Below are 22,726 nucleotides of genomic sequence, written 5' to 3'. Positions count from 1 at the left end.
GTTCAGCGCTACAGATCCTCCTTTTATACAGGAGCCCCAGGGGCCACGAGATCGGTACCGTCCTCGTGAGTACTGACTCTTTTCCCGCCGACAGCACGAGCCCTGTACATTGTTCCTCGTGCCCTATTAAGGGCTGTGGTAGTACCTTACAATAGGTATTTTATAGAGTGGCTATTCAGTCCATGAACAATAAACCATTAGATATATATATATATATACATACATAGACAGATATATACATAGGTACACTATCCACTGACCAAGATCAATGAAAGACTTATTATTTAGCAATTAATAAGTACAATATCCCCCACAATACTCAAGACTTATTCCTATTTTACCTCATCCCTATGCACAACTCTATGGAGATTAACATAAGGAACCCCACTATACCCACAGACACGTAGATATATACATGTACTGCTATACAACAGGCCCTATGGATATACACAGGTATACCTTGGGTTCTTTATTTTTCTTAGTTTTACCCCTGTTTGGGAAGTATGATTATTAACATGGCTACAACAACAAAACTAAAAACAAATGCCCCCCCCCCCCCCCTCCCCCCACAATAAAATATAGTATTTGCAGAGCATCAAAGTATGTTAAGGTAATATTATACAATTAATATTACATTAATACTAATCATGTTACACTTGTGTAAATTGTTGCATTTTGACAGCAGGTACATTCTGATAGTGCTTTAGGATGATTATTGGTTAATAATCTGAAAAATCCCCGATAATATTGCATCTCTACATTCACTTAATAAGATAAATAACATTAATCACTTGCTTATGACCTCATTATTATTTATTGATTCCAATTGAAAAGGTTATACAGTACTTGGTTGTTTACTCAGTCTTGTTGATGAGTAAATGTTAAACATTAGTATGTGAAATAAGCACACAGGCTTTCATATTCCTATAAATCATTACAGAGGCATTTAAAAAACGTACCATTATAGGCATAAAAATAAATGACGTGCTAAAACTGTTACAATAAAATGGAATGAAATTGAAATAATGCATCTTTCGGATGACAAACCTTTTTGCCAAGGTTGATATGACTAGATGTGTGCTGTATAAATATATTACAGAAAATAAAATTTACCTGATGAGAAAGCTGAAATGTATTTAGTAGGTTTCAATCATGAGGTTCCCCCATTTGCACTTAATATCACTTGACACCAGTCTTAGCATGGATAGTATAAAAATTAGATCTCTTCCTTGCTACCATAAAATGAAAGCCAGGAAATGTGTCTTATATTTAACATTGCATACTATTGCCCTTATTTATCAATGAGTGATAAACTTCACCGTGAATGATAAATTGCACCAGCCAACCAGCTCCTAACTATCATTTTTCAAACACAGCATGTGACATGGAGGTTAGAAGCTGATTGGCTGGTGCAATTTATCACTCACAGTGAAATGTATCACTCATTGATAAATAAGGGCATATGTGCTGAAACATTTCATTTAACCTGCGGGTTTGCAAAAGTTGAGGTGTTGCTCATAATAACCAGTCAAATTTGTTTAACATTTATCTGGTACATTCTAGGAAATGGTAACTAGAATTTGGTTGCTATGGGCAACACCTCCAGTTTTGCACTTTAATAAATGTAACCCCTGATCATAGTGGATTTTCTCACCATGACAAACGTAACCTACAGCTTATTGGGCAGACATAAAATCTCAACTATATGCATTACATTGCATGACATATTATACATACTTTTTTGTGCTACTGTATTTGTTTGTAGGGTTGAGTGCATGGCATACAATATCAAGGTAATGTTGTGATGAAATTAGGTATTAAGTTTTTACCAAAATTGCTGTACACATTTTATACAAATAGATGGGATGAAGCCCTTTTGTTCCTCAGATTTCCAAATCACAGGAGTTGTTGGTAACAGCATAGGCGTATTTATAATGGGTGCAGTGTATGAGGTGCACATAGACTCTGCAAGGCCCCATACCACACGCCCTGCACCCATCATATGCTTACTTTGTGCCAGCAAGTGGGCCCCTCCTCCATGGTGCCATCTTCCCAGTGAGATTTCCAGTAAGATGGTGCCATGCAGTGGAAGCAAAAAAATTTGTACTGTGCCAGTGCTTTTGCTCTTTTGTGATGTACACAGGACCCGTCAGGTCAAAGAAAGGCTAAGCTCACTGGCGCCCACTCTTGTTTGGATAACCCCAGTTGAATAACCCCCTTTCCCCCATGCTTTAAACCCATACCATTATTGTGTTTAAGTTTTAATCATGGTTTAGGTTATGGACATATAAACTTTGCAGTTTCTCAGAACCTGTTAACTCATCCGGCGTTTGCTGATCCACTGACTGAAATGTCTACACAGGACAATCATTGCAGGATGTTCCTGTTTATTAAAATTCAGAATAATGTTCCTGCTGCATGGGCACAGCTATCTTGCTTGAGGTCAGCTGATTCTAGTGCACCTGTACTCCCCGAGTATAAATGTGTAGTTGTATGTACGGTTACTAACCAGGGATGTATGTGGGTTGAGATGTTCCTCCTCTCTTTTCTTCTTGGATGATGGTTTCAATTTGAAGCTTTTGGAGATCACCGTCCTCCATATCACAGAGCAATTCAGAGTCCTTGCTTACGTGTCCTGAGTTCTCTCTTTCCATGGTCACGAGAAGGTGCTGCCTGGATGCTGCTGGGCTCTGGCACCGTTCATCCTGTTTTCTCCTCTGAAGCCACAGGTGCAGGGGCAGAGGGAGAGAGTGTGTCTGCTGCTACTGTAGGGAAACACCAGCATCTCCTGCACACTCCATAGTGGTGTTGCCCTCTGTCTAGGTGCCGGTCACACTGTCTGAATCTCAAACACGGCCCAAAAACACTGTCTTTTCTTCTCACACTTCTTCTCCTTCTCTCCCAATGAGGCAACTCACTCCTCCTCCTGCAAGTCTCAGCAGCCCACCCTCCTGTATCATCAGATAGGAAGCCTCAGCCAATCCCTGTCTCTGCTCACATGTTCCTCTCGTGCTCACTTGTTAACCCCCTGTGGTCCAGATGAAGCAGGAGGCTGTATCAATTGCTTATGTTCCAGATAGCGCATCAAGTCCTATTAACCCCTTTCCAGTTCTGGGGTATTACTGGAGGGTTACACTAGTCACAGATATTAATTTCTCACATGTCTCCAATATCCAATCCCAGGGCAATGAGCCCCATATAAACAATTCCCAGGCATCCATTCTGCAGCAACAATTCATCACCATTACTCCTGCTGTAATCAGCACTGATCCTATTCACCAGTGTGCTGTCTGCTCTCTGCAGGTCTAACAGAGGTGGTCATTCCAAGTTGTTCACTCGCTAGCAGTTATTAGCAGCTGTGCAAATGCTATGCCGCCTCCCACTGGGAGTGTATTTTAGCTTAGCAGAAGTGCGAACGAAAGGATCGCAGAGCGGCGACAAAATAATTTTGTGCAGTTTCAGAGTAGCTTCAGACCTACTCAGTGCTTGCGATCACTTCAGACTGTTCAGTTCCTGTTTTGACGTCACTAACGCGCCCTGCGTTCTCCCTGCCACGCCTGCGTTATTCCTGGCATGCCTGCGTTTTTCCGAAAACTCCCTGAAAATGGTCAGTTGACACCCAGAAATGCCCTCTTCCTGTCAATCACTCCGTAGCCAGCAGTGCGACTGAAAAGCTTTGCAAGACCTTGAGTGAAAGTACATTGTTCGTTTTAATAGTACGACGCGCGTGCGCATTGCGCCACATGCGCAGAAGTACCGATTTTTTGCCTGATCGCTGCACAGCGAACGAAAGCAGATAGCGATCAACTCGGAATGACACCCAGAGTCTCCAACTACTGTCTGCTTTTTCAGTTTTCTGTCTCGTACATGCTACAATTTCTGAGAATTAAACTGTCACCAGTTACCTGCTACCTCAACATACACAAATATCTTTAGTTTGAAAACAGACTGAGGCTGATATCCTAACAACCACAGTAAATTACCATTGACAGGGCTATCCTATTAGCCCGGATGGCAGCGCTTATCGGGGATTGGCAGGGGAAATCAAATCCCAGAGTTTTCGCAAATCCTCTGTTGTTTCTTGCAATACAGGGTAATTGACATACAAAACAAACCAGCTCTAACTGGATACCCCAAATTGACCATCAGGCTTTTATTAAGATAAAAGCCTGTATTTTTTGTGTGACAAATTACTGCAGGTAATAGGATACCCTCCTGAATCTCTTTCTGTTTCTCATATACTCACGTGTTCAAGGCAAAACTGTATAGATTCCCATGCCAGGTAGCATACTTTAGCTCAGCCTAGGTTTTCTGTATTCTCCTGTGCTGCACCAGTGTGTTGTCTGCCTCCTGCAGCTGACCTGTCTGCCAGTATATACTTAGCATTGTGCATGCATGAGTACGAAGAGTGCAGTGGATAGAGCTCCTGTATAGTGTGACCTCCTGCAGCAGTGACAGATCTTCTGTGAAGAGATACCCATGTGTGAGGGAATGAGTGTGTCCATGTGATGTACAGGGTGTTTGGAAAGTCACTGTGCACTTATGTATATTTATTAACACACATGTTTCAATTAGAGATGAGCGAGTTCAGTTCTCAGAGAACCGAACCCTACCGAACTTCACCATTCGAGCCCGAATCCGAGCCAGGCTTTGGTTTTCCCACCTGACTCGGAAATCAGAACGAGGCAAAACACTATCATCCTGCTGTCGGATTCTCGCTGGGTTTGGATTCCATATAAGTAGCCGTGCGTCCCTGCCAATTTCACTCTGGCATTGGAGAGTGTAGAGAGAGGACGTGTCTCTGTTCTCTCAGTGTCCTCAGAGTCTGTGTCTTGTGCTGAATCTGTCACAGTGCTTGTGTTCTCTGCTGCCATATGTTCAGTGCTGCTGTATAGGGTGCTGTGTTGTGCTGCATCAGTTCAGGGTGGTGTATTGTGCTGCATCAGTCCAGTCACAGAGGTGGTGTCCTCTGCTGCCATATGTCCAGGGCTGCTGTATATTAAGTCCCTTACAGTGTTGCTGTGTTGTCCTGCATCAGACCAGTGGTAGTGTCCTGTGCATCAGTCAGTCCAGTGACCATTCACAGTGGTGGTGTGTCATCTGTTGCCATATGCCCAGTGCTGCTGTATAATTATCTGTGTTGTCCTGCATTAGACCAGTGCTAGTGTCCTGTGCATCAGTCAGTCCAGTGATCATTCACTGTGGTGGTGTCATCTGCTGCCATATGTCCAGGGCTGCTGTATAATAAGTCCCTTACAGTGTTGCTGTGTTGTCCTGCATCAGACCAGTGCTAGTGTCCTGTGCATCAGTCAGTCCAGTGACCATTTACAGTGGTGGTGTCATCTGCTGCCATATGCCCAGTGCTGCTGTATAATTAATTATCTGTGTTGTCCTGCATCAGACCAGTGCTAGTGTCCTGTGCATCAGTCAGTCCAGTGACCATTCACAGTGGTGGTGTCACCTGCTGCCATCTGCCCAGTGCTGCTGTATAACTAATTATCTGTGTTGTCCTGCATCAGACCAGTGCTAGTGTCCTGTGCCTCAGTCAGTCCAGTGACCATTCACAGTGGTGGTGTCACCTGCTGCCATATGCCCAGTGCTGCTGTTTAATTATCTGTGTTGTCCTGCATCAGACCAGTGCTAGTGTCCTGTGCATCAGCCATCAATCATTCCAGTGACCAGGCAGTCACAGTGGTATACGCTGCTGCTATATTTCTACTGCTACAGTATTATAATAATAACAACAATAACAAGTTCCTTACAGTGTTGCTGTGTTGTCCTGCATCAGACCAGTGGTAGTGTCCTGTGCATCAGCCATCAGTCATTCCTGTGCCGCATATTGTGTTATATAATTTCAGAAAAATAATGGAGAACAAAAATTTGGAGGATAAAATAGGGAAAGATCAAGGACCACTTCCTCCTAGTGCTGAAGCTGCTGCCACTAGCCATGACATAGACAATGAAATGCCATCAACGTCGTCTGCCAAGGCCGATGTCCAATGTGATAGTAGCGGGCATGTAAAATCCAAAAAGCCAAAGTTCAGTAAAATACCCCAAAAATAAATTTTAATTGTCTGAGGAGAAACGTAAACTTGCCAATATGCCAGTTACGACACGGAGTGGCAAGGAATGGCTGAGGCCCTGGCCTATGCTCATGACTAGTGGTTCAGATTCACATGACGATGGAAGCCCTCATCCTCCCGCTAGAAAAATGTAAATAGTTAAGCTGGAAAAAGTCCAGAAAAGAACTGTGCGTTCTGAGATGGTATCACAAATCCCCAAGGATAGTCCAAGTGTGTCCGCGGTTGCGATGCCTGACCTTCCCAACACTGGATGGGAAGAGGTGGCTCCTTCCACCATTTACACGCCCCCTGCAAGTGCTGGAATGAGCACCCACAGTCCAGTTCCTGATATTGAAATTGAAGATGTCACTGTTGAAGTACACCAGGATGAGGATATGGGTGTTGCTGGCGCTGAGGAGGAAGTTTACGATGAGGATTCTGATGGTGAGGTGGTTTGTTTAAGTCAGGCACCGGGTGAGACACCTATTGTCCGTGAGATGAAGATGCCCACTACCAAAAAAGCCATCTCTTTGTTGTGGAATTATTTCTCCACAAATCCGGACAACAGGTGTCAAGCCGTGTGTTGCCTCTGTCAATCTGTAATAAGTAGGGGTAAGGATGTTAACCACCTGGGAACATCCTCCCTTATACATCACCTGCAGCGCATTCATCATAAGTCAGTGTCAAGTAGTGAAACTTTGGGTAAGAGCGTAAGCAGTCCACTGACACCTAAATCCCTTCTTCCTCTTGTACCCAAGCTCCTGCAAGCTACACCACCAACTCCCTCAACGTCAACTTCCTCCTCAGCCATGAACGTCAGTAGTCTTGCAGGCCATGTCACTGTCAAGACTGAGGAGACCTCTCCTAACGGGATTCCTCCGGAGGATCTTTGAGTGGTACGCCTACTGCTGCTGTTACCGCCGCTGCTGTTGTTGCTGCTGGGAGTCGATCATCATCCCAGAGGGGAAGTCGGAAGACCACTTGTACTACTTCAACTAAGCAATTGACTGTCCAACAGTCCTTTGTGAGGAAGATGAAATATGACAGCAGTCATCCTGTTGCAAAGTGGATAACTGAGGCCTTGACACTTATGTTGGTGTTAGACATGCATCCGGTATCTGCCATTAGTGCAGTGGGATTTAGACAATTGTTGGAGGTATTGTGTCTATGGTACCAAATCCCATCTAGGTTCCACTTCACTAGACAGGCGATACAGAGAATGTACAAAGACATCAGAAAAAGAGTCACCAGTGTCCTATAAAATGCGGTTGTATCCAGTGTCCACTTAACCACGGACATGTGGACAAGTGGAACAGGGCAGACTAAGGACTATATGACTGTGAAAGCCCACTGGGTAGATGTATGGCCTCCCACAGCAACAACAGCAGCGGCAACAGTAGCAGCATCTAGCAAATGCCAACTTGTTCCTAGGCAGGCTACGCTATGTATCACAGCTTTCCGTAAGAGGCACACAGCTGACAACCTCTTGCGAAAACTGAGGGACATCATCGCAGGATGGCTTACCCCAATTAGACTCTCCTGGGAATTTGTGATATCGGACAATGCCACCAATATTGTGCGTGCATTACATCTGGGCAAATTCCAGCATGTCCCATGTTTTGCACATACAATTAATTTAGTTTTGCAGAATTTTTTGAAAAATGAGATGCTGTCGGTGGCCCCAAAAAATTGTGGGCCACTTTCGACATTCTGCCACTGCGTGCCGAAGACTGGAGTGCCAGCTAACACTCCTGAACCTGCCCTGCCATCAACTGAAGCAAGAGGTGGTAACGAGGTGGATTTCAACAATCTATATGCTTCAGAGGATGGAGGAGCAGCAAAAGGCCATTAAAGCCTATACATCCACCTATGATAAAGGGCAAAGGGCAAAGGAGGGGGAATGCACCTGACTCAAGCGCAGTGGAGAATGATTTCCATCTTGTGCAAGGTTCTCCAACCCTTCTAACTTGCCACACGTGAAGTCAGTTCAGACACTGCCAGCTTGAGTCAGGTCATTCCCCTCATCAGGCTTTTGCAGATGCAGCTGGAGAAATTGAAGGAGGAGCAAAGACGGAGCTATTCCTCAAAGTATGTGGGTCTTGTGGATAGAGCCCTTCATTCGCTTTGCCAGGATTCAAGGGTGGTCAATCTGTTGAAATCAGAGCACTACATTTTGGCCACCGTGCTTGATCCTAGGTTTAAAGCCTATGTTGTATCTCTCTTTCCGGCTGGTGAGTAAATTGTCGACTCAAGCGGAACGTGACCCATCAACAGCTCCTCCTTCAATTTCTGCCACCACTGGGGCTGCAAGGAAAAGGATAAGATTTCCTAGCCCACCCGCTGGTGGTGATGCAGGGCAGTCAGGAGAGAAAGCTGACATCTGGTCTAGACTGAAGGACCTGCCAATGAATACTGACATGCCTACTGTCACTGCATATAATTCTGTCACCATTGAAAGAATGGTGGAGGATTATATGAGTGACAGCATCCAAGTAGGCATGTCAGACAGTCCGTATGTAGGGATGTGGTCCACATCTCGCCGGACTGAATCCTAGCGGTCGGAATCCTGACACCGGAATCCTGACCGGCACAATCCTGACATATTCTCCCTCCGTGGGTGTCCACGACACCCATAGAGGGAGAATAAATTAGTGCGCTGAGCGTAGCAAAGCACCGTGCCTGCAGCGTGGCGAGCGCAGTGAGCCCACAAGGGCCTGCGTTCTGCTCGCCACCCCTGTCGGGATTGTGCTGGTCGGGATTACAGTGTCGGTATTCCGACCGCCGGGATCCCGTCCAGCGGGATTTTGTACTGATCCCCGTATGTATACTGGCAGGAAAAACAGGCAATTTGGATGCCCTTGCACAAACTGGCTTTATTTTACCTAAGTTGCCCCCCCATCCAGTGTGTACTCTGAAAGAGTGTTTAGTGCAGCCGGTAACCTTGTCAGCGATCGGTGTAGGAGGTTACTTCCACAAAATGTGGAGAAGACGATGTTCATCAAAATGAATTATAAATTCCTCCGGGAAGACCTTTACCAGCAATTGCCTCCAGAAAGTACAGAGGGACCTGTGATGGTGGATTCCAGTGTGGACGAATTAATACTCTGTGAGGAGGAGGATGTACACAGTGAAAGGTGTGAGGAATCGGAGGATGAGGTCGACATCTTGCCTCTGTAGAGCCAGTTTGTGCAAGGAGACATTGATTGTTTCTTTGTTTGGTGGGGGCCCAAACAAACCAGTCATTTCAGCCACAGTCGTGTGGCAGACCCTGTCACTGAAATGATTGGTTTGTTAAAGTGTGCATGTCCTGTTTATACAACACAAGGGTGGGACGGCCCAAGGACAATTCCATCTTGCACCTTTTTTTCTTCTTATCATCATGTGCTGTTTGGGGACTATTTTTTTAAAGTGCCATCCTGTCTAACACTTCCATATATGTACAGTGGTACTGCCATTTAATTCCAGAGATTTGGACGTATAATTCCAGTGATTTTGCCATTTAATTCCAGTGATTTTGTCATTTAATTCCAGTGATTTGGGCGTATAACTCCAGTGATTTGGACATATAATTACAGTGATTTTGCAGTATAATTACAGTGATTTGGACGTATAATTCCAGTGATTTGGACGTATAATTCCAGTGATTTTGCCATTTAATTCCAATGATTTGGATGTATAATTCCAGTGATTTGGACGTATAATTCCAGGACGTATTGTTTGTGTCGCTTGGCTTAGCCATACAGCTACCTCATTGCACCTCTTCGACATCTTTGCATGAGGTGCAGTTTGGGGACTAGTTTTTGAAAAGTTCCATCCTGTCTGACACTGCCGTATGAGTCCAGGGGTACTGTTGTATTAGTCCTGGGGTACTGTCGTATAAGTTCACCAATTGCAGAATATTTAAAAAATGACTGGGGCGTGCATGAGATGCTCTCAGTGGTCCGAACAATTGCGGCCCACTCTCGACATTCAGCCACTGTGTGACACTACTAGATGGGCCAGATGGTTGTGTCGCTTAGCTTAGTCATACAGCAACCTCGGTGCACCTTTTTTTCTTCTTTGCATCATGTGCTGTTTGGGGTCTATTTTTTTAAAGTGCCATCCTGTCTGACACTTCCGTATATGTCCAGTGGTACTGCCATTTAATTCCAGTGACTTGGACGTATAATTCCAGTGATTTTGCCATTTAATTCCAGTGATTTTGCCATTTAATTCCAGTGATTTGGACGTATAATTCCTGTGATTTGGACGTATAATTCCAGTGATTTTGCAGTATAATTCCAGTGATTTTGCCATTTAATTCCAGTGATTTGGGCGTATAATTCCAGTGATATTGCCATTTAATTCCAGTGATTTAGACGTATAATTCCAGTGATTTGGACGTATAATTCCAGTGATTTTGCCATTTAATTCCAATGATTTGGACGTATAATTCCAGTGATTTTGCCATTTAATTCCAGTGATTTTGCCATTTAATTCCAGTGATTTGGACGTATAATTCCAGTGGGAATTGTTTGTGTCACTTGGCTTAACCATACAGCTACCTCATTGCACCTCTTCGACATCTTTGCATGAGGTGCAGTTTGGGGCCTAGTTTTTGAAAAGTTCCATCCTGTCTGACACTGCCGTATGAGTCCAGGGGTACTGTTGTATTAGTCCTGGGGTACTGCTGTATAAGTCCACCAATTGCAGAATTTTTTTAAAATGACAGAGGCGTGCTGGAGATGCTGTCAGTGGACCGAAAAAATGCGTCCCACTCTCTACAATCAGCCACTGTGTGACACTATTAGATGGGCCAGGTGGTTGTGTCGCTTAGCTTAGTCATACAGCAACCTCTGTGCACCTTTTTTACTTCTTTGCATCATGTGCTGTTTGGGGCCTTTTTTGATGTCTGCCACTGCAGTGCCACCCCTAGATGGGACAATTGTTTCGCTTGGCTTAGTCATACAACTAACTCATTGCACCTCTTCTACATCTTTGCATGAGGTGCTGTTTGGGGCCTAGTTTTTGAAAAGTGCCATCCTGTCTGACACTGCAGTGCCACTCCTAGATGTGCCAGGTGTTTGTGCCGCACACTTGTTTCGCTTGGCTTAGTCATACAGCAATCTCAGTGCACCTCTTTTACTTCTTTGCATCATGTGCTGTTTGGGGCCTTTTTTTATATCTGCCCTCCTGTCTGACACTGCAGTGCCACTACTAGATGGAACAAAAGAAGAAAAAGAAACTCTTGTTTTTCTTCTTTTGTTACATTTTCAATTGTCTACTCTCAGGGGAGCACCTCCACATGAGGTATGGTAAAATTCTCCGAAGGATATAATTTCAAATCATTGTGGTTTATGAAATTACTGTGTGTTATGATCACATAATTTATATCTTATCACCTGTGCTCAAGTCTCCCTTCCTTCTCCCTTATCCCACCCTTGCTTGACATATTAAATCCACTCCTAGATGGGCCAGGTGTTTGTGCCGCACAATTGTGTCGCTTAGCTTAGTCATCCAGCAACTTCGGTGCAACCTTTTGGCCTAAAAACAATATTGTGAGGTGTGAGGTGTTCAGAATAGACTGGAAATGAGTGGAAATGAATGTCATTGAGGTTAATAATACCGTAGGATCAAAATTACCTCCAAATTCTGTGATTTTAGCCATTTTTGTTTTTTTCAAAAATCATCCAGATCCAAAACCAAAACACGAAAGTGTGGTTTTGGCAAAACCAAGCCAAAACCAAAACACGAAAGTGGAATTAGAACCAAAACCAAAACACAAAAAGTGCCAGCCGCACATCTCTAGTTTCAATATATAATACATGATGTAAACACAAATGATAATTATAACCAATGTTGGAAATGACCACCGTTAGAATCAAGACTGGCTTGAATACTTTGTATTTTGTTTATAAACACCTCTATATACATAAGTATAATCAGCTGCTCTGTATAATTTAACAATATGCAAATTAGAAATGTTACCTCAATGCTGATTGGTTGCCATGAACAACTTCTCCACTGCTTCACTTCTCCACTGTTTTCACTGCTTTATGAAAAGTGCACAGGGACTTTCAAAACACCCTGTATAATGCTGGATTCCTGGTTTATAGCACTGAAAAGTGCCCCATAGTAAGGGAGGGGTCATTGCAAGACCTGAGAGGCTAGAAGCAAGTCCCACAGAAGAGTCTTGAGTAACCATATATGTAAGTGGAAGAGCCCAGAAGTGGGAAGAGCCCAGAAGTGGAAGGAAAGTTTCCAGCACAACAGATGAAAGGTCCCTAGTGGGATGTGTGATAGTGTCAGATTCCCTGGATATAGATGATAGCAGTATCACTGAAGAAAGGTGTATGCAGGGTGACAGAAGGAGAGAGGATCCCTGTGTGCCGCACACTAGAAGCATCCAATGAGGGTTGAGTTGAGAAGTGATGAACCTCAAATCTGGAGTCCCCTGTATGATGTATGATGTATTTGTTGAACTGACATGCCGTAGAGATACTGTACCCAGCAACACCAGGTATGTGCTACCATTTCACTGCTGTGTCATACACATAAGTCTGTCCTGGAGGTGTTCATTTAGAGTTGTAAATGTACCTAATCTTTTGTAACCATCAAGATTAAAATATAAAGCATTTACCATCTGCTGGAAATTTTGTGCTGAAGGATGTTAGCTAATTAAAATTTGTTACCATTACACTAATGAGCTGGAAGATATGATGGAGTGTAAATAAAGTTTTCCCATTCTTGCATCACGAGATGGTCTGTAGCCCAAGATGTATTTATTGCACTTCACCTGTTGTCCATGTGTGTCACCTCCATCATGTACTTTGTGCTAAGCACCCATGTATTCACCACATAAAGGGACTACACATATTAAATTTGGGTACCCCAATAAGGTTGCCACAAGTAAAGTGTACCACTCTAAGCAAAAAACTAGGTACAGGGCTGTGTCTGAACTCCAGTGATAGTCTGGGTATTTATGAACATAATGTTAGGACTAGTGAAGGGTCACAGTTCACTTGGACTGATTGAAAGTTTGGAGTACTAAAGATCTATGAAGGTCAGTAAGCGTTCTTCCTGCATCTTGAATACTGTACACTGTGGGTCTGGTGGATTTTTTCCCCCACTACAAGTGGAAGAACAGTGAAGCAGGTGTGTCACTGACCTAGATTGAGAGTGTTGTGAACTTGGGGACTCTTCCGATGGTTGGGAAGAAGAACCACAACTGGGCCGGAACAGGGGTGACCTGATATAGGATTTCCTCATACAGGACTCTGACAGTAAGGTTTGGTGAAATATTGAAGAGCTTTATTGCAGGAAAATAACAACTCAAAGTCATATAGCATAAAGGGAACTTATGAGGGAATGTCCAGGCCCATTGAAGGGTTTGTGAGCAATGTTAAAGATACTGGTGACTGAAGAAATTGTGAGCAATGTTTTAAAAGACACTGATGATTTGAAGAACTTGTAAACATAGTAACATAGTAACATAGTAACATAGTAACATAGTATCTGAGGTTGAAAAAAGACAATTGTCCATCGAGTTCAACCTATTTGTGGTCTCCTATGCATGATGATTTGACTAAAATTTCTGACTGATGCTGCTGTCAGCCGTTGCATTATATCCCTATTTATAGTAACTATAATGCATGACTATGCACCATACCCCTGGATATCCTTATTCATTAGGAATTTATCTAACCCATTCTTAAAGGTGTTGACAGATTCCGCCATTACAACTCCATCGGGCAGGGAATTCCAAACACGTATTGTCCTTACCGTGAAAAAGCCTTTACGCCGTATTGTGCGGAATCTCCTCTCCTCTAACCTGAGCGAGTGTCCACGAGTCCTCTGTGTTGATCTAACCAAAAACAGGTCCCGTGCAAGCTCTGTGTATTGTCCCCTTATATATTTGTAGATGTTGATGATATCCCCTCTTAGTCTCCGCTTTTCCAATGTAAACATGCCTAGTCTTTCAAGCCTTTCCTTGTATTCCATCGTCTCCATGCCCTTAATTAGTTTGGTCGCCCTCCTCTGTACCTTTTCAAGCTCCAGGATATCCTTTTTGTAGTGCGGTGCCCAGAATTGTACACAGTATTCAAGGTGTGGCCTCACTAGTGATTTATATAATGGGAGTATAATACTCTCGTCCCTAGCATCAATACCCCGTTTTATGCATGCTAATATCTTATTAGCCTTCTTTGCTGCAGTCCTACTTTGGGCACTACTGCTTAGCTTGCTATCTATGAGGACACCTAAGTCCTTTTCCAGTACAGAATCCCCTAATTTTACCCCATTTAGTAGGTAGGTGTAATTTTTGTTCTTGTTACCACAGTGCATTACCTTACACTTGTCTGTGTTGAAGCGCATTCTCCATTTGGCTGCCCATGCTTCTAATTTAACTAAGTCATTCTGAAGAGACTCGGCATCCTCCTCTGTATTTATAGCCTTACACAATTTGGTATCATCTGCAAAAATTGACACCATGCTCTCTAGACCTTCTGTTAGGTCGTTAATGAAAATATTGAACAATAGCGGTCCTAATACTGAGCCTTGCGGCACACCACTTAGCACTTCAGTCCAAGTTGAAAAAGATCCATTAACCACAACGCGCTGCTCCCTGTTATCTAACCAGTTTTTGACCCAAGTGCATATTGTGCTTCCTAGCCCTGATTCTTGTAGCTTGTAGATAAGTCTCATGTGTGGTACAGTATCGAACGCTTTGGCAAAGTCTAAAAAGATTACATCCACGTCTTTACCCTGATCTAGGTTTGCGCTTACTGTTTCATAAAAGCCAAGTAAGTTGGTTTGACAGGATCTGTCCTTCATAAACCCATGTTGATTCCTTTTAATGACCTTATTGACTTCAAGGAACTTCTGAATACTATCTCTTAGAATACCTTCCAATACTTTCCCCACTATAGATGTAAGACTAACTGGTCTATAATTACCTGGTTCAGCTTTACTTCCCTTTTTGAATATAGGCACTACTTCCGCTATACGCCAGTCTTTGGGAACCATACCTGATATAACTGAATCCTTAAAGATCAAAGATAGCGGTTTTGCCAGTTCAGAGTGAAGCTCCATTAGAACCCTTGGGTGAATACCATCGGGCCCTGGTGATTTATTAATCTTTAAATGTTTTAATCGGTCACAGACTACTTCCTCACTTAAATAAGTACCTATCAGTGGGATAGTCTCATTATTGAGATTGTTTGTCAGTCTCTGAAATGGGTCCTCTCTAGTGAATACTGTTGAAAAAAACTCATTTAGTGTGTCCGCTATGTCATTATCATTTTTGCTTAAGACTCCCAACTTGTCTTTTAAAGGGCCTATACTCTCCTTCTTTAATCTCTTGCTATTAATGTATTTAAATATTTTTTTGGGATTCGCTTTGCTTTCCTTTGCTACTAGTTTTAAATGGTGGTTAAAGACACAGATGACTTAAAGAACTTGAGAACGGAGATTAAGACGCTGATGATTTGAAGAACTTAAGTGCAGTGGTTTAAGACGCTGATGATTCGTAGAACTTGTGAACGGTGACTGTGACGCTGATGATTTGAAGAACTTAAGTGCAGTGGTTTAAGACGCTGATGATTTGTAGAACTTGTGAATGGTGACTGTGACGCTGATGATTTGAAGAACTTAAGTGCAGTGGTTTAAGACGCTGATGATTCGTAGAACTTGAGAACGGTGACTGAGACGCTGATGCTTTGCAGAACTTGAGAACGGTGATTAGGGCCCACAGCCCACGCTGATTCCTAGGAGCACTGGTGACTGGACCGCAGAGAGACACACCGGCCGCTGGGAATGCTGGAACCTGTGCAGCAAACTGGCACCTGGAAATGCCGGAGACACTGGAGTACAGCTTCAGAGATTCTCGCCGGGAACAAGAGCGCTGACATCCACTTCAGGGGAAAGACGATACTCAGGCGCCGAGGCTCTGTCCGGCGTCTGACTTTGAATCTCCCGCCACCGCTGGATTGGCGGAACAGTCTGATGATGTAACCTGCCCCCCGCCCACATGATGCCGGGTGTCATGGCGGCGCCCCTGCCCTGGAGAACCGCCGGGAGCCGCGCCAGCCAGACGCCGGAGCCCGTGGCCCACCGAAGGCAGAGGCCGCAACACAGACCAGCAGGCACGCAGGGGTAAGCGCAGCGAACATCGCCTCTGGCGTGTGACAGTACCCCCTCCTCCAGGAGTGGCCCCTGGACACTTTCCAGGTTTTGTTGGATGTCTGGAATGGAAGATCCACACCAGTCGGGGAGCCGTAACTTCAGTAGCCTTGACCCAGCTCCTTTCCTCGGGGCCAAAACCTTTCCATTCCACCAAATACTGTAGATTCTTGTGAAGATAGCGAGAGTCAAGAATAGCTTTGATTTCAAAGTCCGTACCATCTTCAGCCTCTGCAGAGGTTGGCCTTGGGGACTTGGAATGAAACCGGTTCAAAACAAGAGGGCGAAGAAGAGAGACATGAAAGGAATTTGGTATCCGGAGATGGGAAGGCAATCCCAATTTGCAAACAACCGGATTCAGCACTTGTAACACGGGGTAAGTACCAATGAACCTTGGAGCGAACTTCATAGTGGCCACCTTTAAACGGAGGATGCGGGTAGAGAGCCATACCCTGTCACCAACCTTGTATTGAGGAGCTGCCCGTCGCTTCCTATCCGCAAAGAATTTATAGCGGCCGGAGACTCTCTTGAGATAAGCATGAACTCGACTCCAGATTTGACTGAAGTGCGGGAGAGTAGAGGCTGCAGCAGGAACTTCTTCCGGAGGACAAATGGGTAATTCTGGAACTTGGGGATGAAATCCATAATTAATAAAAAATGGAGACTCACCAGTCGAAGAGTGGTATAGATGATTATGGGCAAACTCGGCCCAAGGCAACAGCTCCACCAAATTATCTTGTGAGGGGGAGAGATAAACACGGAGAAAAATCTCTAAATCTTGATTGACGTTTTCAGTTTGCCCATTGGTTTGTGGATGGTAAGCGGATGAAAACTTGAGTTTTATTTATAAGGCCGTACAGAGGGCTCTCCAGAATCTTGCAGTAAACTGTACCCCCCGGTCAGAGACTATTTCCAGAGGTAACCCGTGCAGGCGGAAGTGTTCCCGGATAAATAACAAAGCCAACTTAGAAGCTGATGGTAACCCGGTCAACGGAACAAAATGTGCCATCTTAGAGAATCGGTCAATAATTACCCAGACGGTGTTATGACCCTTAGAGAGGGGCAGTTCAGTAACAAAGTCCATAGAGATATGGGTCCAAGGCCTCTTAGGAATGGACAATGGGTGCAGCAACCCCGCAGGAGGCAGACAAAGAATTTTGTGCTGAGCACATTGAGGACACGAGTTGACATAATCTTGAACATCCTTCTTCATAGTGTCCCACCAATAAGATCTACGTAGAAATTCCCACATCTTTTGTACTCCAGGATGACCGGAAAACTTGGAAATGTGAGCCCACTGCAACAATATTGGTCGAAATTTAGCTGGCACAGACATTCTTCCAGGAGGAGGGCCCAACGCGGTGGGAGCCGCTGAAATAGAAACTGGACTGAGCTTCAAAGCCTTTTCAATGGAATTCTCCTCATCCGAAGCCGTTAAGGAACGGGATAGGGCATCATCCTTGGTGTTAAAAGTTCCAGCCCGGTACTTAATGACAAACGAAAATCGGGCAAAGAAGAGCGCCCATCTAGCTTGACGGGGATTCAAGCACTGGGCAGTGAAAATCGTAATTAGGTGTTTAGCACCTTCCAAAAGATATCTCCATTCTTCCAAGGCAGATTTTATTGCCAAAAGCTCTTTGTCTCCAATGGTGTAATTTCGTTCAGCAGGAGAGAACTTGCGAGAATGGAAACCACATGGATGTAACTTCCCATCTGGAGCATACTGCGAAAGCATGGCACCAATGCCTACCATAGAAGCATCAACCTCCAAAAAGAATGGTTTTAAAAAGTCTGGTTGCTGAAGTACCAGAGCGGTCATAAAGGCTGCCTTCAACTGAGCGAATGCTGCTACAGCTTCAGAGGACCAATGGCTTGGGTCTGCCCCCTTCTTGGTTAGGGCAGTAATAGGCGCCACAATGGTAGAGAAACCCCTTATGAATTTCCGGTAGTAATTTGCAAACCCCAGAAATCGTTGCACCGCTTTCAAGGAAAGAGGTTGAGTCCAGTCCTGAATGGCAGAGAGTTTCTCCGGATCCATACGAAGCTCCGTGCCCGAAATGATGTAACCAAGAAATGGAATAGAAGGGACCTCAAAGGTACACTTGGAAATCTTGCCGTATAGATGATTCTCTTGCAATCGAAGAAGTACCTCTTTAACCTGTACTCTGTGCTCAGTGAGATTCTTATCAGAAAATATCAGAATGTCATCCAAATATACCACTACATTTAGGTATAACATATCCCGAAAGATTTCATTAATGAATCCCTGGAAGATGGCGGGAGCGTTGCTGAGGCCGAACGGCATTACCATATACTCATAATGCCCGTCCCTAGTATTGAAGGCCGTCTTCCATTCGTCCCTCTGTCGGATACGTATCAAATTATAAGCTCCCCTTAAATCAAGCTTAGTGAAGACTCGGGCTCTGCAAACTCTATCAAAAAGCTCCGTGATGAGCGGCAAAGGATACTTATTCTTAATGGTGACATTGTTTAGACCACGATAGTCGATACATGGCCTCAGGCCTCCGTCCTTTTTCTTCACAAAAAAGAAACCTGCTCCCGCCTGGGATGTAGAGGGGCGGATGAATCCTTTCTGCAGATTAGACTTGATATATTCCGACATAGCTTGAGTCTCGGGTACAGATAAAGGATAAGTGCGACCCCGAGGTGGCATTTTCCCCGGAATGAGCTCAATAGGACAGTCCCAGGGTCTATGCGGTGGTAACTGATCGGCCGCCTGTTCCGAGAACACATCTGAAAACTCCCGATAAGCTTCTGGAATAAGCCCTTCATCGGACTTGGAAGATACACGGAGCGGGTAGACAGGAGTGAGACAATTTGAATGACAAAATGGACTCCAAGAAATTATCTGTGTCGACCTCCAGTCGACGTGAGGGTTGTGAAGCTTGAGCCAAGGAAGACCAAGAACGAGATCATGAGGCATCTCCCGAATCACAAGGAACTCCAGATGTTCCTGATGCAAAGCTCCCACTTGCAGCTTGATTGGCATTGTACAACTTGAAATCAGACCATTAGAAATTTGGGTACCATTAATAGCAGTCAACGTAACAGGTCGATCGACCGACCGTAACTGTAAACCCAGATTCTAGGCACAGGAAAGGGAAATAAAATTCCCCGCAGCCCCTGAGTCCAACAGTGCCTTAACGGTTTTGACTACTGACTCAGAAAACAGAGACACAGAGAGTAAACAGTCCACTGCCGGAGAAGATTGAGAAGAAACCCCTAGCTCGACTTCTCCAGAACAAGCTAGGACTGCCCGTTTCCCGAGCGAGACTTGCAAAACTTAAGAAAATGATCAGCAGCTCCACAGTAGAGGTAGAGTCTACCCTCACAATGACGCTGACGTTCTTCTGGGGACAGCCGAGACCAATTAATCTGCATGGGTTCGTCTGGACTCGGAATAACGGTTTGCTTAGACGGAAGAGATCGGAATCTTGACCGATCTGACCGACTACGTTCACCACCTCGTTCCTGCATGCGAATATCCACCTTTACACAGAGTGAGATCAACTGTTCCAAGGAATCTGGCAGATCTCTAGTGATCAATTCGTCCTTTAAACGATCCGAGAGCCCATTCCAAAAAGCAGCCCGAAGGGCATCATTATTCCAGCACAGTTCTGAAGCTATGGTTTGAAAATGAATTACATACTGTCCCACTGTACGAGAGCCTTTTTGAACACGGAGCAAGTCAGCAGAGGCAGCGGTCGTCCTGCCGGGCTCATCAAAGATCCTTCGGAAGGATGTGATGAAGTTGGTATAACTAGAAACCAATGGATCTGATCGCTCCCATAACTGTGACACCCACTCCAACGCTGAACCCTCAAGCAAAGAGATAATGTATGCCACTTTAGACTGATCAGTAGGAAAGTTATGTGAAAGGAGTTCGAAATGTACCTCACACTGATTGAGGAAACCACGGCAATTCTTTGGATTCCCGTTATAACGAGGAGGAGCAGGAAGCTGAAGGCGTGACCTGGTTCCAGACGAGGACGGAACATTGCTAGAGACAACCACTGGAGTGGATACTGGAACTGGAGCTGAAACCACTGAAACCAGAGAAGTCTGGATTTGATCCAGCCGGCCAGATAATTCCTGGAGATAATGCATCACCTGATTCTGTGCTGCTTCCTGACTCTGTACTCAGGAAACCAGGTCCTGCATGGTGCTTGCCTCTGGGTTCCGATTCCCCGGGTCCATGGGGCCTGAGTATACTGTCACTGACCTAGATTGAGAGTGTTGTGAACTCGGGGACTCTTCCGATGGTTGGGAAGAAGAACCACAACTGGGCCGGAACAGGGGTGACCTGATATAGGATTTCCTCATAGAGGACTCTGACAGTAAGGTTTGGTGAAATATTGAAGAGCTTTATTGCAGGAAAAGAACAACTCAAAGTCATATAGCATAAAGGGAACTTATGAGGGAATGTCCAGGCCCATTGAAGGGTTGGTGAGCAATGTTAAAGATACTGGTGACTGAAGAAATTGTGAGCGATGTTTTAAAAGACACTGATGATTTGAAGAACTTGTAAACGGTGGTTAAAGACACAGATGACTTAAAGAACTTGAGAACGGAGATTAAGACGCTGGTGATTTGAAGAACTTAAGTGCAGTGGTTTAAGAAGCTGATGATTTGTAGAACTTGAGAACGGTGACTGAGACGCTGATGATTTGAAGAACTTAAGTGCAGTGGTTTAAGACGCTGATGATTCGTAGAACTTGTGAACGGTGACTGTGACGCTGATGATTTGAAGAACTTAAGTGCAGTGGTTTAAGACGCTGATGATTCGTAGGACTTGTGAACGGTGACTGTGACGCTGATGATTTGAAGAACTTAAGTGCAGTGGTTTAAGACGCTGATGATTCGTAGAACTTGTGAACGGTGACTGTGACGCTGATGATTTGAAGAACTTAAGTGCAGTGGTTTAAGACGCTGATGATTCGTAGAACTTGTGAACGATGACTGTGACACTGATGATTTGAAGAACTTAAGTGCAGTGGTTTAAGACGCTGAAGATTCGCTGAGAACGGTGACTGAGACGCTGATGCTTTGCAGAACTTGAGAACGGTGATTAGGGCCCACAGCCCACGCTGATTCCTAGGAGCACTGGTGACTGGAACGCAGAGAGACACACTGGGAACGCTGGAACCTGTGCAGCGAACTGGCACCTGGAAATGCTGGAGACACTGGAGTACAGCTTCAGAGATTCTCGCCGGGAACAAGAGTGCTGGCATCCACTTCAGGGGAAAGACGATACTCAGGCGCCGAGGCTCTGTCCGGCGTCTGACTTTGAATCTCCCGCCACCGCTGGATTGGCGGAACAGTCTGATGACGTCACCTGCCCCCCGCCCACGTGATGCCGGGTGTCATGGCGGCGCCCCTGCCCTGGAGAACCGCCGGGAGCCGCGCCAGACAGACGCCGGAGCCCGTGGCTCACCGAAGGCTGCAACACAGACCAGCAGGCACGCAGGGGTAAGCGCGGCGAACGCCGCCTCTGGCGTGTGACAAGGTGCTTATGAAAACTTGCGATGGATAACCAAAGGTTGACTATCAAGAGATTGCTTTAATGACATACAGTACTTGTGTGTGTTGTGTGCCCATTTTCTGTGGTATGAATTTGTTAACTACAGTATTACTTTAAGTGCTTTATCACTATTGGTGCTTTCTATTTAATAAATGTAAGGATTTACTTATTCTGATATTTGCCAGAGTGTGAAACCATATTCCCATGCCCACTATACTGAAGGCAGGTAAGTATTGATGTGGTGCGGGAGCTGGGTTACTCTTTGCCAGTTTACCAGGGTAAATAGTCTGTGGGTGTACTGGTTTAATGGTAAACATCAAATATGTATGTTCAAAGTTTGCTGTATGAGTGGGGCAGATCTGGAAATTTAAAGCTAAGTGGATGTTCTTTTGCATTGCATTTGCCATAGGCATAATTTATATTGGTAACTGCTTTACACAAAACAAAAGTTCCTTTAATTAGCTCTTTAATCGAGTAACAAACATTGAGCATTGATCACGCTCACAGTACTCACACAGTAATTTAACTCTGCAGTAACGACATTTCTATAGTCATATCTAAAGTGTAACTATGGAGTCGTTAATACTGTACAAGATACAATAATTTGAACCACACACACCAAATTGTGTCATTTGATATATACTCCATTTGTATTTTCAATGACATACCTTTTTCATCGAGATGTGGTTAGCATTCCAGCAATCAGGATGCCGGCAGTCATGTGACCAACGGCAGAATCCCGACACCACTCTGGGTCCCAGGGCCGGAACACAGACTGCTGGCATCCCAACGGTGTCTGCTTCACTGTGGGGTTTAGCGCCCAGGGCGTGTGTTTGTCTGTGTGTTAGAGTTAGGCATTGAAGGGGTGGGGGGTGGGGGTTAGCCATTGCCGCCAGCACCTGACTCTTAATCCCCTATGTATTAGCCCTAGCCACCACCCTAGACGGGTAAGGGTAGGGGACAG

This window comes from Pseudophryne corroboree, chromosome 5 (genome assembly GCF_028390025.1).
Source record: "Pseudophryne corroboree isolate aPseCor3 chromosome 5, aPseCor3.hap2, whole genome shotgun sequence".
NCBI classification, from domain to species: Eukaryota; Metazoa; Chordata; class Amphibia; order Anura; family Myobatrachidae; genus Pseudophryne; species Pseudophryne corroboree.
This window is presented reverse-complemented; position numbering follows the sequence as displayed.